At 40.4% G+C, this 17,980-nt stretch overlaps 1 protein-coding gene across 1 annotated transcript in view; it reads left to right on the top strand.

The window, feature by feature from the left end:
- APEH (acylaminoacyl-peptide hydrolase) overlaps window positions 1-17,980 on the top strand; it is a 2,062,145-nt gene that overhangs the window by 1,787,136 nt on the left and 257,029 nt on the right. The gene's annotated exons all lie outside the window — the stretch shown is intronic.

The following is a 17,980-nucleotide window of genomic DNA, read 5'->3' as shown; positions in this document are numbered from 1 at the left end:
CAGCTGTTACTGGCTCTGTCATACGTAGACATGCTTGGTTAAAAGAACAAACCCTTCCTGATCATGTTAAAGCAAAATTATTGGATGCACCTTTACAGCAGGATGTATTATTTGGTGTCAAAGCAGAAGAGGTTTTAAAGAAAATGATGGATAAGGCAAAGTCTATGTAGACGGTCAAGGATTTTTTGCAGGTACAACCCCCTCGTTTCAGCAGACATTGGTCAACAAAAAACTGGTCCTTTCCAGCTTATGACAGATCACAGAGGGGCAAATACAGACACCCAAGGGGCAGAGCTCAGTCACAAGGCCTTTACAAATCGCGCCAATGGGGTACTGCTACCAGAAAGGAGGAGAAGACAGGCCCCAAGCTAGCAGAAGACAAACACAATGACTCAGTCCTCAAACTACCAAGCAAATCTCTCCTGGCAGCTCCCTTGGGAGGAAATGTAGCATTTTTTGCAGACAACTGGCACATCATCACAAAAGACAAATGGGTCCTAAACATTGTCTCTCAAGGATACAGATTCCACTTTCATACCTTACCAAGGATAAAAGGAATGCCAAACCTGCCACCAAATCAATGGGCAGAGGCACAAAAACAAATTACAGCTCTCATGGACATGAGAGCTATTCAACAGGTACCTGCACAGGAGCAAGGACAAGGATTTTACTCAAGAAAGGACAAAGCATGGAGACCCATTCTGGATCTTTCAATTCTAAACACCTATCTACAAGTACCAAAATTCAAGATGCTAACACTACAGCAGCTTCTTCCCATGCTGGGCAAGAATGCTTGGCTAGTAACGTTGGAGCTCAAGGAGGCATACCTGCATGTCCCTATCAGACAAAATTGCAGAAGATACCTCCGCTTCATTGCAGGTTCAACGCATTATCAATTCTCTGCACTGCCCTTTGGCTTATCTACTGCTCCCAGGGTCTTCACAAAATACCTGGCACCAGCAATTGCATTCTGCAGACAAAGAGGAATTCAAATATACCCATACCTGGACGACTGCCTTATTCAAGCAGAAAGCAAGGACATTCTTTTAAAGCATCTGGCATTTGTCAAACACCTTCTAAGTTGCCTAGGGTACACAGTAAACGAAAAGAAATCAAAACTAGTGCCCTCACAAAACATAATATTCCTGGGTGCCAGCTTGAAAACAACGGCCCAGATGGCGTATCTCATGCCAGACAAGCAGCAACAGCTGACTCAATATTTCAAAATAATGGCAACAAAAACCCAACTCCCTGCAAGAAAAATTCTGCAGGCCTTGGGATTCGTGGCATCTTGCATACTACTAATACCATTTGCAAAACTGCATATGAGGAAATTACAATGGTACCTGAAAAGCGTATGGACTCAACACAGCCACAGCTTGGAAACAATGATACCACTCATTCCCTGCCTTCAACAGGAGTTTCTATGGTGGGCACAGGCATGTCACCTCAACAAGGGTCAGCCTTTCACCTTACCCACAGCCAGGCAAACTATGACAACAGATGCATCGGACTATGCCTGGGGAGCACACATGGCAGGACAGTGCATTCAGGGCAAATGGACTACAGATCAGAGGCATCTGCATATCAATCAAAAAGAAATGCTAGCAGTACAGAATGCCCTAACAGCTTTCAAGGACCTCTTATACCCAGGACACCTAATAATAAAGACGGACAATACCACAGTAATGTGGTGCATAAGCAAGGGGGCACACATTCCTACCCTCTATGCAGGCAAGCAATGACCTTGTGGAACACCGCACTGTCTTACCAGGTTCAATTACAAGCACAATTCCTGCCAGGAAAGAAAAACACATTGGCAGACGACCTAAGCAGAAACATCATGGATCCACATGAGTGGAAGCTAGATCCACAAGTATTTGCAATGATAGCTCAAAAATGGGGATGCCCAGACATAGATCTGTTTGCAAGCCCCCAAAACTACCAACTTCAAAAAATTTGCACAAGGACATTCCATCCACAAGCTTGGAAAGTGGACGCCCTCTCATTCAGTTGGAAAACATTAACAGTGTATGCCTTTCCTCCACTGCCTCTTCTAGCAAAGGTACTGCTGAAAGTCAGATTAGAGAGGCCACAAATGATACTCATTGCACCAGACTGGCCACGCCAGCATTGGTATCCAGTTCTAAGGAACATGGCCCACCATGGATTTTACCACGGATTCCTCACCTGCTCACCCAGCGAGACAATCAGATTCTACACAGCCAGCTCAAGACTTTAAACCTGGCTGCATGGCAAATTACCTAAACAACCAGCCAACACCTATATCCAAAGCTGTTATGGATGTCATTCTGGAGGCCAGGAGGCCCAGCACCAGGAAAACCTATTCAGACAAATGGAAAAGATTTTGCACCTGGAACCAGGCTAAAGGCCAAAATCCACTTGATCCAAACATTCCTCAGATTCTACAATATTTAACTGAGGTGTTGCACAAAGGACTTTCCTTTTCATTTATTAAGATCCACGCCTCATCAATTTCAGCACGGATCCTCCTTTATTCTCACATCCACTCCTAAGACAGTACCTCAGAGGGGCTAAGAACATAAGACCGCCAAGGAGAGCACCAACACCTCCCTGGAATCTCAACTTTGTTCTGGAAAAGCTTACACTGCCGCCCTTTGAACCAGCTTTTTCAGCTGATTTAAAATTTCTTTCATGGAAAACTGCCCTGCTACTAGCAATAACCTCAGCTAGAAGAGTCTCAGAGCTACAGGCACTAATGGCAGTGGAACCTTTCCTCATTTTTCATCAAGACAGTCTCTCTCTACGAACTAACCCTTCCTTTATGCCAAAGGTAATATCCAGTGTGGCCCTAAACCAAACCATTCATTTGCCCACCTTTTTCCCAAATCCCCAGAACAAAGGAGAAAGACTCCTGCACTCTTTGAACATTCACAGGCAATTACGTTACTACTTGGATAAAACTAAGGCTTTCAGAAAAACTGACCAGCTCTTTGTAGCCTATGCTACAGGATCACAAGAAAAAGCTATCTCAAAACAGACCATTTCTAAATGGATAGGGCATTGCATACATTTCTGCTACACGCATCATGGAAAACCGGTGCCTGCTAACATTAGAAACCTTAAAACCAAAAGGCTTAAATTTGGAAATGAACTTGACTATTTGAATTGTGAGGCATTAGTATATTTTTTTTTAAAAAACTGTGGTTTTGTGTATTATATACTTTGTCTCAATATTAATATTCCCTTTTGTCCATGTAACAGTATTTAAATGTATGGTCCCTTGAATAAACTCGAGTGCATCTAGTTCCTGTTTTTCTCTTTGGTGGTTTTGTGCCTGCTAACATTAGGTCCCACTCCACCAGGGCTACAGCTACATCAGCAGCCTTTCTCAGGGGAGTGCCAACCAAGGATATTGTGGAAGCTGCAACTTGGAGTTCAGTGCACACCTTCACCAAACACAATCACTTATCTCTATATTCTAAGACTAGAGCTGGTTTTGCCACTGCAGTTTTGCAGGGCCTACTAGCTTCTTCTAACCCTGTTTAACTCCACCTCCCATCCTTAGCTTTGGGATTCAACCCAAGTGTGATGACTGCAGCAGGGTAACATGATGAACATAGTACAGTTTTGTACCTACCATAAATGTAGATGTTCGAGCGTTCACCCTGCTGCAGTCCAGGTTACCCTCCCTCCATCCCCCCTGAACTAGCTGAACTTATCTATACCACTCTATCCTATACAACCTTTGTGGTGTATTTGCTTGTGCCTAAAGGTATTGTTCTATTTTTATCTAGCTACATATATAAATATTTTGCCTACCTTTTGGGGGCACCTGACATCTGGGGCAAGAAAAACAGAAGAAAATAGTGTCAGATGTCTTTTATATACTCCTGGCTCACTGACGTTAGGGAAGAAGCGACAGCAACTGACGCCGGACCAAGACTTTGGAATTTAGGCCGACTGCGGGACCGCCTGACGGCAGGATAACTCAAGTGTGATGACTGCAGCAGGGTGAACACTCGAACATCTACATTTATGGTAGGTACAAAACTGTACTTTGTATGGGTTGGAGACAGTGGCATTGACAAAAAGGCAGGAGTCAGAGATGGACGTGGCAGAGTTAAAGATGTTAAGATTTGCACTGGGTGTGACGAGGATGGACAGGATTAGGAATAAGTATATTAGAGGGTCAGCCCAGGTTGGAAGGTTTGGAGACAAAGCCAGAGAGGCAAGATTACGTTGGTTTGGGCATGTACTGAGGAGGGATGCAGACTATATTGGGAAAAGGATGCTAGGTAACAGGAAAAGAGAAAGGCCTAAGATAAGGTTCATGGATGTGGTGAGAGAGGACATGCAGGTGGTTGGTGTGACAGAGCAAGATGCAGAGGACAGGAAGAAATGGAAACAGTTGATCTGCTGTGGCAACCCTTAATGGGAGTAGCTGAAAGAAGAAGAAGACATTTGTCTGCGATTTACACTTGAGGGTGCCAAATGATAACTTTTTATGCTCTATTCATTTACTTACTGCTGCTGAAGTCTGGTATTTTACATAATACATATTCATTCATACAGCTTTTAAAGTAAAATATTTAAGTCTTCAGTTATTTTTTTTTTTTTTTTGAAGTGAGCTACATCTTTAGATAATTTTTATTATATCAATATTTTTAAATGTATTTTAGCAGTTTTTAACTTGATTTTAAGAAGCCTTTTAGTCCTTTTAACATGGTTTGTGATGAATATTTATGAGTTTTATGATAATGATGTCTTAACAGTTTGTCTTTTTGTATTTGTCAGGATGCTATATAACCCTGAGTTTAACTGTTAGATCCACATCTGATGAAGTTTTAAAACAAAAACGCTATGTTTTATGTGGCAGCATTCATGTGTTTTATTTTTTATTAAAATCGGTTTATGGACTCTGCTGGCTGGTTTTGACTCCTTGGTACCTTGGATTTGTTTCTTGGTGTTTGTTCAATGCCAATTTGCCTCTTTTTTGCGATTGTGTTCTACATGAACTTCAGAGTGAACTGGCACCTCACCTGTGTGCCCTTTTCAATCACAGCCTCACCTCAGGCTTTGCCCCTACATAATGGCGCACTGCTACAGTCATCCCTCTCTACAAAGGAGGAGTGACTACAGACCCAGGGAACTATTGCTCATTAGCCTGACTAGTCTGATATGCAAAGCTATGGGAACGCATCATCATGGACCTAATAAACTCAGACTTTGGTCGCCGTGAGAGAATACCTCAGGATTTTGGTTATCGTAGCTTCTGTGATTCTCCTGATCTCCCTGACAAGATTCCACATAAGAAAGATACAGTGGTATCTGAGGTCTCTTTGGTCCCAGCACCAACCCCCTTTGTCTTTTGAAATCCCAGTGCTGGGGTTTGTCAGGAAAGAAATTATTTGGTGGAGACAACAGATATACTTAAATCCAGGTCTTCCCTTCTCCCGCCCTATTCCAAAGCAGTCATTCACCACAGACACCTTGAACTTTGCTTGCAGAGCAGTTTCAGGAGGATAGAAGTGGATGGTGTGTAGGACACCAAGGACAGATGCAAGTGCATAATTATCAAAAAGATAATTGCCCTGATTAAGGCAGTCAACTCTCAGAATCATTGTTGGTCCCTGAGACATCTTCAAGTTGTTATAGACAGTACCACAGTCGTGGTACACCAACAAAGGTTGCACTCTCTTTGCAGACTAGTCATGTTAGCTTGGAATATAGCTTCACAGCACAGTCTCATTCTACAGGCATCCTGCATTCTGTTAGAGCAAAACTGTGTGGCAGACAAGCTGAACAGGACAAGGGCAGACCCTCATGAATGGAAACTGGATCAGGGTGTCTTCCAATATTTGATCCATCTGTGGTGAATTCGTCAAGTAGACATCTTTGCCTCCTCTCTGAACAGTCAACTGTCAAGATTCTGTTCCAGTACTCTTTGCAAAAAGGCCTGGAAAACAGGTGCATTTTCTTTTCCTTGGACAAGAATGTTCCAGTAAGCTTTTCTACAATTTTCACTTATATCCAGGGTACTTCTGAAGATTCAGAAGGAATCCCAAAATATTATTGTGGTGACTTCCTTCTGGTCCGGGCAACCATGGTTCTCTTCTTTTGGAAATGGCCAGGAGAAATTACCACACGTTTCCTCACAGACTGGATCTACTCAGACAAATTAAATTGACTGCCTGGATGTAAGGCTCTTAATTCCTTTTAGGCACCTGTTTTCTGAGTACATGTAGCAGATACTGAAGGAGGTAAGGAAGCCTGTTACTAGAAAGTCCTATATTTGCAAATAGAAAAGGTTTTCTAGTTGGTGTCAACAACATAACCATCACCCATTCATATCTAGTTGCTCTCTGGTTTTAAAATTTCATGAGTTACTATTCTATGGTCTTTCTTATTCCTCTGTAAAGGTTCATTTATCAGCCATTTCAGCTTGTCTGCCCATGGGTTCTCCTCTTTCAATGCAGTGTCATGCCTGAATGTTTTTAAAAGACATTTTGCACAAGAGGCCTGCAAGTAAACTGGTACTCCCTCCTTGGGATCTTAATTTTGTGTTAGAAAAGCAAACCCTTGCTCCATTTGAACCAGCTAACTTAGCTAAGTTGAAGTTCTTAACATGGAAAACAATTTTACTGATTGCTTTGAACTCTGCAAGAAGAGTAGCTCCGTTGCAAGCTCTTATGGTGAGTCAACCCTATCTCATTTTTCAAAGAGAAGGGGTTTCTTTGAGAACTAATACATCTTTTATGCCTAACGTGGTATCTGAATTTTTTTGAGCGAAGCTATCATTCTCTCTATTTTCTTCCCTGAACCTAAAAATGAGGGAGAAAGGATAACTCCATACCTTGGATCTCCACAGACAACTTGGGGTACAACCTTGACGGAACTAAGTCTTTCATATCTTTGGATCGGTTGTTCATTTATTTTGAAGGTAAGAAAAAGGGACAACTTGTGTCAAAACAAAGCATTTCCAATATTACCTTTTGTTATACTCATCTTAACAAAATTATTCAAAGCAGGGTCAAGGCCCATTCTACCAGGGCCTTGGGATTCATCTATGGCTTTTTGGAAAAGGCTGGATTCTACAAGTATTCTGACAGCTGCTATTTGGTACTCTGTACTTTTACAAAGTACTGCATGCTTGATTTCCTTCTCCAAGTCCAGGTCAGGCTTTTTTTAGAACAGTTCTCTAGGGACACCTGGACTCTTCTCCTTCCACCTCCCAAATGTAGGAAACTACAATAATCTACCCATGTAGCCAAGTCTATTGCAGCAGTGATTGGTGTAATGAACAAAGCACAGTTGTGTAAGCAAACTTTTTAACGGTAGATATTCAAATGATTACTGCTATAGTAGTTGCTTCATCCTCCTTGTTCTTTGGTGTATTTTTATGCCAGGGTGTGGGCATTTTTTTTGTGTGTTCCTAGCATTGTCCCTTCTGGGCTGAACCACCTCATCTCTGTTGACAGGAACGTTCTTAAAGGCTTGGCACCAAAACTTGTCTTTTAGTTAGCTCAGCTTGAGCTGTCTAACATTTTGGGCATGTGGAAGGTACCCTGAAGCTTTGGAAGCTGGCTAGCTGTTTTATCCTTGGCAGGATACAACCCATGTAACTAAGGCCACTGCAGCAGTGATCAGTCAATGGCAAGTTTATTTTCATAAGTGTATTTTATGTCACCTCACTGGCCCAACAACTTGTTTGCCATGTTGCTGCCGAAAGACTGCAAATAATCTGTGATGCATGAAAATAAAGTACTAATTTAGAAAGGTCCTCAGATGATTCAGAACTCCTTCATGGACGACTTAGCTCAAGAGTGGATAGTCAGTGAGGAAAAAAAAAAACACAAGTATACTTCAGGATCCATTGGACATCTTCTGAACTAAAAGAAGTCTCTCAGTCATTATCTGCATGTGGCTGTGGTAAGTTAAGGACTCACAGTAGAATTTAACAGCATCTGTTTTATGGGCCTGATAACATATTTTCTTACTTTATACAGCTGCTATTAATGTTCTCAAATAACCTTTCCAAAAGTGTGTTAGTTCCTGCCTCAGCTTTCTGTAGTCTTATACTTCACAACTTTGTGGATAAGCCTGTGTTCAAGGCCACCTCTCCTGAGCCAGTTTTAGACATGAATAAGTCGGTGTTTCAGGTCTGGTATGTCTGATTGAAATGCGTGAATTCTAAACATATCAGCTTTACATATAAACCTGAAACCCATTAATATGAGTACATCATTTGTAACTACAGACACTCAAGGAACAAGTTCTTGTACAGATAAAACTCAACGAGTTGAAATAACCATTTTTACAGGAAGGGGAAGCTCTGTTGCGTCACCCATGCGCTGGTTCCCCCCCACACACACACACACACACCCCTTACTAATATATTCTGATGTCAAGGTTACTCGACTTGGACAAAGACAAGTCATTCAGAAAAATGAAAAGAAAAAGGTATTCCTCCTTCTCCATGTCCCTTTGATCTGTGACATGACACATTTTGAGCTTAAATACATTGCTACAACAAGTGGTTTGTGATCAGAACAAGAGCAACATGCACTACAAGCTACAGAGCTGAAGAAAGCAAAAATGAGCAAATCACGTCTCAAGTTAGCCTGGGTAAACCTATCGTTGCTATGTCAGTGCAGTACCTTTCAGTGCATTACATATCCTGACTGTCAGTTTTCATAGCAGGCATGCAGCATATGTCAGCTGACATTCAAGTACTAGTTTCTCTTATCCTTGGTAGAGGGATAATCACCATTCATTTCCACTGTAGATTTTCTGTGTTAAAAAAAAAAATGAATGAAAAATGAATTATTGAATATTTTATAGTAGTATCCGCTGGCCACAGCCACCACAATAAACCCAAGTCTGTTTCAAAAGGATTCATGGAATGCTAATCCTCCCCCATGCTGTAAGTGATATCTAGTTCACATAATTGAACTTCAAAACATCAAAATTGATTTGGTCGAGACCCTTTTATAGATGTTTTAAAAAGCTGAAAAATTAAACAAGGCAAAAGTGTTTTTTTTTCAGGAGGCAAGTCTCCCTGCACACCCTAACCCCCTGCTAATTATGTTTACTAACTCCAAGATTGCATTACAGTTGGGAAAAGGACACATTCCTAGATCCCCACTGCACCTCAGTCTTAGTACAAACAGTTCAACTTTTTAAAATGTTGATGTTATGGTCTCGACTATATGAATTTTAACATTTTACAAATTTGATCATGTGAAGTAGGCTCCTTGTAAATGTTTGCACTTTTTTGTGAGGATTACTGTATCATTTCTTTCTTTGTTGGTCTGCTGTTGTAACAGGTATGTTGGGTCCTTTCTTCTATCTGCGCGCTAGCCCAGCTTTTCCCCACTGTTCTCAGACAAGTGCAGAATAATTGCTTAAGAAACACCTCATGTTCATCATTAGATTACTTTTGAGGTAGCCTGAGCTATATAGGACATATTCTGCCAAGGACTGGACATCTGACCAGTATCCAAAGCTTTAGCGTACCTTCCACGTGCCCATACGTCCAAGGAGGTAAGAGGGAGATGCGGTCTAAAAGCAATCGCACAGGTCCTAAAATTCAAACCTTTCTTGTTGTTGAAGCAACCAGTAAGACTTGCTCACTGCCTTTACCGTGGTTCAGTGGTTGGCTAGTTTCAAGAAAGTGAGCAGTTACTTGCACCATTGGGGACTTTCCTTACATTTTTCTTTGAAAAGTGATATTGTTTCTACATTTAGATCTGAGAGAAAGGGGAAGTGCTTGTGTGAATGTCTAATTCCTTGTAGATGTTCTCACACAGCTTGATATTTCTGTTTAGGAGCAGAACATGATGGTCCGTCATGCTGTTTGCGTATCATTTATATCTAAGACTATAAGGAGATGGCTTAGTTCCCTCAGACTTTTCGTGGTGAGCCAATGGCTTAAAGTCCTTACTCAGTCCCTTATGGAATCTAGTGCTAGTACCTTGAATGTCACTCTTTTGGTCATTAAAAAAAGAAGAGCCTATAACCGGTTTTGAAAATGTCTTCAACTTCTTCTGTTCCCCGCCCCTCGACTGATAACTCTGATGTGGCCATATCAGAGCCTTTAGACCATTTGTCTGCTGCTTTCAACCCCCCTGCTGCTGTTTCTTGGGAAACCACTTAAGTTTGGGAGTCTGGCTTATCCACAATGGCTAGATGTACAGTCTATGTAGAATGGAGAAATCTCATCTGATCAGCGTGGAAAGGGATAATGATGTCTAGCAGATAATGCTTAGTGAAGAAGTGCCCTGTGACATGAGGGCAGCCTGGACATCTGTAGAGTTTTTCTTCTGAGTCTCCTAGGAAAAAGACTCAGACAGAAGGTGAACTTTCCAGTCGCCCTACCCTTACTCTGAAAGAAGGAAAAGAAGACTGGTTCCCTTTTACCAAGGTTCCATTTAGGGCATTCCAGTCACTTCTGACTGTTTGTCCAGCCTCTACCCTTTCAAAGAGACAGATACCTCTCTTCCCTTCTGATTCAGAATCTGTTTCTGATATGGGGGAGGCGGTTGGTTTAGATTATGCTTCCCAAGTCTCTTCACCTGGAAACTGGGAATCAGAATCTGCAGAAATTATTTTTTCAGATCCTCCTGTGAATGAATTGTCCTTCTCTTATTCTATTGGAAGGATGAAGGATTTATTTAAATTGGAGCGTACAGAGATCTGAAATTCAACTGAATTACTATGGGTGTTACAGGTAGACCACCCCCCGCCAAGCCATTGTTTGTACCTCCTAGTGCAGCAGCACTCGAGGATGCTTTTAATGCAGCCAGTATTTTTCCTTGATATCGTCTCTGCTCCTAGGAAACCATATAAAATGTATAAGGTACCTCTTCTGTGATCCCAGAGTTTGTCCCTTCAGTTATTTCATTAACAGAACCACTGGTTCTAAACAATCCTGTTCCTTCAAACAAGGATGGCAGAGCCTTTGACAGATTCAGGAAAAATGGTTTACAACTCTTTAACCTTAACATTTAGAACTGTCAGTTGTCAGACTCATATTTCCAAATTCCTTTCACCATCTTTTGTTGAATGGAGGATAACCATTGCTGACTTTTACCTATGCTTACCTCAGTCACATAGGGTTGCCAAGCATTTTTGATATGCTCATATGATGCTACTAATGCAGTTTCTAGGGCTGCAGCAACTGGATCAGTGATGTGCAGATTTGAGTGGTTATGGACCTACAATTTACCAGATGATGTCACATCAGAAATTCTTAATGCCCCCACCCCCTTGTTAAAGAGGTCGTGTTTAGCATTTCATCTGCTGCTGTTCTCAAGAGATTTGATGAAAGGGAGAAACTGATTTGAAGGATACCAAAATACAGCAGAGAATTTTCTTCCAGTCCTGGATTGTTTTACAGGAAACTACTTAAACAGTCACAACAAAGGTCAGGAAAGCAACCATTTAAGAAGCAGTACTAGGGAATTTCCTAAGAAAAAGGGACAAGCTTGTCAGGCCTAATATCAGCCAAAGAAAAATAACTGACTGTGCCACTCTTCTCATCTAGGTAGTCACGTAAATGTTTCAAAGAATCTGTGTCTTTCATTTCACTGTGGCACCAAGTTACAGCAGATTCTTGGGTATTCTAAGGCCATGGTAGTCGTTAGCCTAGTATGTACCCTTTCTAATAAATTGGCTTGGGTTGCACAGCTTGGCTTATAAAGGCTCTGCTGGTCATTAGCCATTCAGAATGGGTACAGATGAAAATGAGAATCCCCCCCCAATCTAAAAATGCGGGTCTATAGTACGTTGTTGAACTTTTAAAAGTTCAAACGTCGTATGGTCGATACCATATGATCGAACTTTTAAAAGTTCGAACGTTTCAACGGAGATCTCCGTACAGTGCAGAAATGGAAGTTTTCCATTGTCTGTACTGTAGTGCGATCTTGGAGTTGGTATATTTAAAGAGTGGGGGGGTGCAGGGGGGCTTGCCCCCCCTTAACCTTTCAGGTAGGTTTTTCCTGTTTTCTTTTTTTTTAGTTTGATTTTCAAACTTTTAAGAGTTCGAACATATGGTCTCAACCATGGTGTTCGAACTTTTAAGAATTCGATAATCTGATATAGACGCTAGAAATTCCATCCCATCCTCAAAATCAAACCACCTTTTTACTTCCATCATTGCTCATATGCTTTCCTAGGGAGTAATGGAGCATGTACCAGGAGACCAGAAAGGAAGAGAATTCTATGAAAAAACATTTCTGGTACACTAGGAGAAAACCTGAAGACTTGTTTCTTTCCTAAATCTCCCCATCAAGGTTCCAAAGTTCAAAATACTTGCATTGCAGTCTCTTTCCCCTGATTCCTTCCCTAAGTTTCTTGGTATGTTTGGATCTAACAAATGCATAGCACCATATTTTTATTCACAAAAATGTCAGACACATTCTCATTCACAATTCTGTTTTTTTTATTCTCTGGGTTGTACATAGTACCAATGGTATTCACAAAGTATTTGCACCAGTTATTGTTTTTTGTAGTTTATAAGGCAATTGTTATCTTTCCCTGTTTGGACAGATGCTTTATTTTTACAGACTCTTTGCAAAACTGTCAGGAATCTCTCCTCTTTGTCAGAAATCTATTTCAGTGTCTAGATTTTCAGCTCAGTTTGGAAAAGTCATCTTTCATTCTCTCTCGCAGAATAGCTTCCCTAGGATGCCGGTTAGACACTTCAGAAGTTGTGCAAGTCCTGTCTCAGGAAAAAGTAACCTTTTAAAAAAGGCAGTTCATTCAGTTCTCCAAACACTGGCAACAACAAAGAAATCCTTTGGGAAAATTCACTGGTTTCTCGTATCAGTTTGAACCCAGCACCAACACCCTCTGTCTTTCCAAATCCCTGTACTGAACTTTGCCAGAAAGAAAATTCAGTGATGGATAAACCAGTTACCAATGAATACAGGTCTTTCAACAATCCCTAGCCCCTTCCCAGTCTGTAATTATGGTTGCCTCAGACTTTGAGGGTGGGGGTGGGGGGCTTTATCTAAGGGATTCAAGGTCCAGGGTCTTTGGGATCATAATTTCAGAAAGAGACGCACAAATAGACATTATGGCATTGGTAAATGCTCTGAGGGCTTTAAATCATCTATGGACTCCTAAGACCTTTTTTGGTAATAGATAATACCACTGATGAGTGGTACGTAAACAGACAAGGGGAAACCAGGTTGTACCCCCTATGCAGAGTAGCCATGTAGCCTGGAAACTGGCAAATCAGTGCAGACTTATCCATTCAGCTGCTTATAGCCCATCAGAGCACAATGCTGTGGCAGACACTGTAAACAGGATGAAGACAGACCCTCATGAATGGAAGTTACACACAGGGATCTTCCAGGAGATAATCTGCCTGTGTAAAACTCGGGGGTAGATCTGTTAGCCTCCATTCACAACAGACAGCTGAAAAAATTCTTCAACACTCCTTACAGAAAGGTCTGAAAGACAGATATTCTTTTCCCCATGGATGAGAGTGTTCCTATATGCCTCTCCCCTGCCCCCATAAACAGAGTTCTTTTAAAGATCCCAAAGGACTGTCAAAAATTGTAATTTTAACTCCCATTTTGGCCCAGACATCAATGGTTCTCCCTCCTCTTGAAATGTCCAAGGACAATTATCACAAACTTCCTCACAGGATGGACTTACTGTCACAAGACTAGGAGTGACAGCCTATAAATTCTTCATCTGACAGTCTGGATGATTGAATTTTAATCCTGCTTCGGCACCTGTTTTTAGAAGATGTGCAGCAGGTATTAAGAGACTAAGATACCTGTTGCTAGAAAAGTCTTATTTGGCCAGATGGAAGAGATTTTCTGGTTGTTCATAAGAACCACCAAGGCGTAATAGTTAAGGTGCTTACCTTAGAAACACAAGGTGCAGGGTTTGATTCTCACATGGGGTAATTGAGTAAGCTTAAAATGGCCCCCAAGGGCAGTTAGCCTAGTACTAATCTATGAATTTAAAGGCAGAAGCTCCTTTGGTTCTTAATATGGAAAACAGTAGTAGTAGTCATTCCTCTGATTTCAGCTAAGAGAGTATCTAAGGTGCAGGCCCTTGTGGTAATTTAACCTTATCTCACCTTTCACAAGGATAGGGCATCCTTAAGAGCCATTTTCATTCTTTCATGTCAAGGTTGATGTCAGAATTCACTTTAAATCAGACTATTCGTTTTCCTTTCCTAAACCAAAAAAAAAGTAAATAGAGATAATTCTGCATACGCTGGACGTCCACAGATAGCTGTGGTACTACATTGACAGGACATAGGGCTTCTGAAATTCCATTCAACTATTCTTTTCATATGAAGGCAAGAAAAAGGGACAACCAGATTATTTCCAAACAGTTATCCCATGCTATCTAGTTCTGTTATTCTCACAATCGAAAGACCCTTCCTTTCAAGGTCAAAGCCCACCCTGCCAGTGCTATTGCTACTTCTAGAGTTTTATGGTAATGGGTGGACTCCAGAAGTGTTCTAGAGGAGGAAACTTGGTCATCTGTACATATCTTTACTAAACATTACAAAATTAACTCCTTCTCCAGATATAGAGTGAGTTTTGTAGAACTGTTCTCCAGTCCCTCCTGGATTCTGACCTTTCTTCCTCCTTCCCCTGACTTTCTAAGTTTTGGTAATTGTCGATTATCTGTTAGACTACTACAACAGTGATCTAATGATGAACATAGTATAACTTTTTAAGTAAACTTACCATAACAGTAGATGACTGAATATTTGAATAGGTCACTGTTACAATATAACCCCCACACACACACACACATACACAAAACCTTTCTTGGCCTTCTTATGTGGTTTACATATTTCTTTATCTTATCTGGCTACCAATGTGGAAGTTCCCTTTCCTGAGAAGCATGAAAGCCCTGAATTTTGATGCCCCTATAGTTTCTCTGCTGCCACACCCTCGTGCCTTCTTGGATATCTAAATGTTGTCAGGATATGTAACAAATAGCTTTGGCTGATGCAATAGTGAACTATTCTAACATCTAATGTTACAGTAAGTTTACAAGCACTACTGTACTTTCATGTGCCATTTTATACTAAAACATGCAGAAAAAAAAAAGATTTTGAGCAGTTCTAAAGACAAATGGTTTTGTCGGGCAAAGCCCCTGCCACGCCATATGCAGAGATCTTTCTCCCCTGCAACCTTTCTGTTTATAAGTTTGAGGCAACTGTATCTTGAAGAATGAGAATTTTCCCCAAGCATCAACCTCCATAGAGGAATCAGCATATGATCAAGTATGCAAGACTCTGCATACTTTTGTAAAGATGAATTGTCTGACTCACTTCCTGGAGAGCATCTTCAGCACTATGCTTTAGCAGTTTTCCAGCTGCTTAACTCCTTGCACACTTGAATTTCTGTGATTATGCCATTTTAATAAGGCTGGCACCTGAAGCATATGAAACACCTCTTTTACAGCTATTGTAGGTAAATATTTCAACCCACACATTTTAAAGCACCCAGTTTCTCCATTGTTGTGCTAACCTAACAGAATTTCTGAATTCACATAGTACAGCTTCGGTGCATTTATGTAATACGCGCATACTGATCATGCACAAAGCATACTTCATGCTTTAAAATTTAGATTACTATCAATACATGATTCTTTTTTAAATTCCCAGATTCCTCTGCGATATTCCCCAGTTGTGGCCAATGAACAAAGATAGTCCTATGGGCTTCCTTTCAAAAAAAAAAAAAAAAAAAAATTAAGAACGAGTCATACAGCTTATCTGTGCAGAAAAACTCATGCACTAACTTTGTACATCATTTGTGGTGGTTTAGTGAAGATGCTTAAGGTCACTAAGATGTTAATTTGTTTCATTCTGTAGTCGCTGGTTTTATTACCTCACAGTCCATTTGCCTACTGTGTCATTCTGAGTATATTACTTGATGGTCAATATACTGCAGTTCAAATCAATAATAAATAGCTTTTGTCTTGGCATAAATAGAAGATCAGTAAGTGCTTTTGCTGTTACAGCTTCATCAGAATAGTAAAAGAGTATAAAAACTTAATCTTTTATATTTAAAATCAGATGGTACATTCTAGAATCCATTATCCCTTAACTGAATGGCTAAGACATTAGTCTTTCAGAGCTCTTCTTCAAAATAGGCTTAATGCTAACCAGTTCATTTAGCATTGGATGTACTGCTGCATTAATGTAATACAGTGGTATTCTTGGTATTTACAGGGTACTTTGTATATCACAATCTCTAGAAGAAACAGACAAATCCCCTAATACATGAGAAATGTAACATATAAACGTATTGCACCATATAGAATGTTTATAAAGTGCTTTTTGCAGTTTATATTTTTAGATGTCTGTTCCTGTACACTCATAAAATCTCATAACAGTTTTACGTGTATAAAATGGTAGAAACTTTTTACAGACTGCTGTATAAACCATACACGTAATATTGCAGTCAGAATGTCTTGTAGCAGCATAATCCTTCTTAGTGACTAAATATGTACATATTTTAACAGACTTGTAGCCACAAACAGAACATTGTTCACAAGGATATGTCCTTTTCTTTCTTGGTTTCTTTTATTATTTTTTGTAAAGGATATCCCTTTCTTAGTAATAACAATCACTTGTCCTTTTTTATTGCTTTCTAAAATCAGTTTTATATTCTCAACTGTCCTGTAAATGTAACATGGTGTATTAACCGCCATTTCATTACTTCAGTAATGTATACCAAGTCATTTAACCGGACATTGCTCCTGGGTCACCCCTGAGTGCTAGTGGATTCTCTGAGCTAAATAAGTAAATATTTCTTGCTACAATCTTTACTGACAATAAAACAAACCTAACTTCTCCAGCAACATGTCATATTACTGGTATGCAGTTAAATGTGTATGTTCATTGTTGTGGCAAAATATGGGTTTCTGTGAAATGCATTGCAAAGCCAGCACAAAACTAACAACACCCATTCCCTTCACTTACATTGTGCTACTTTGAGGCTACCTACTACTTTACTGTTATATATGACATATCTGTTTAATTCTATCAGTGTTATGTCATATTGTTTGGTTTATAGTGCATCTGCTATAGTCCAGTATGACATGGGCACATTTTACATACTTTACCGTGCTTAACTGTGCTTTGATGAGTTATGGTAGTATGCACTGTACAGAATGGCAAGACCACATAGGGTGTTATTAAGCAGTTACTGAATCAGTCAGATAAGCACATCTAACGTCAAAGACCCTACTTGGTGAGTCTTAAGTTGAATTAGACATCTCTAACAGAATGCACTTTTTTTCAGAAGTCTTATTCATGCTTGAGGATATCCAGATGCCTGGCTGATGCACAGCATGGTATAGTGTAGTGATTCTGTATCACCACTCAGAATTCAGGTGTTAAGCCTTGCTGTAGTCAATAAATTCCTATATTTACATGCTAAAGTCTCATCATAAGTTTCCCTGTGGCCACCATATCATTAAACACGACTTGTAGTATTGTTTGTAATATGTTAGGTAAGAATATGGCATTAATACATGCCACAAATGTCCAAGTTGTTTTTCATTTACTCAGTATCAAAGGAGGAAAACAACGTTGGTCTGTTTCACAAACATGGCAGTGATCATTAGCTGATCATGTGGAGAACTGTGTAAGAGTCTTACTTGAAACCACAGGTATTCATTGGATCACCAGAATGTGTGATAAATACAAAGAGGTTAGGTCCAGGCCTAATTCCACTCAGTGTAAATCCACTGCTCATTTGGCATGCACGTTCCCCTTCAGTGATGAATTTGCAATTGACTAGTAAAGGTTCTAGTCCTAAGAATTCTTCAGCTTTTTCTGAAGAGCTTGGGGATGGGGGAGGCACTCTGGACATACTTGCAAGGTTCCTGTGCCATTACAGATGTGGATGATTAGCTTTTGCCTTGGCTGACTAGCCTGATCCCAGAAGTCAGTTGCTTGAACAGCAGATTAGGGGTACTCAGGAATGGGTACTGTCTGTCTGGG

This window comes from Protopterus annectens, chromosome 7.part0 (genome assembly GCF_019279795.1).
Source record: "Protopterus annectens isolate FY-2018-M chromosome 7.part0, PAN1.0, whole genome shotgun sequence".
Taxonomy (NCBI): Eukaryota; Metazoa; Chordata; order Ceratodontiformes; family Protopteridae; genus Protopterus; species Protopterus annectens.
Note: the sequence above shows the minus strand (reverse complement) of the source record. Positions and strands in the feature narration are given on the sequence as shown.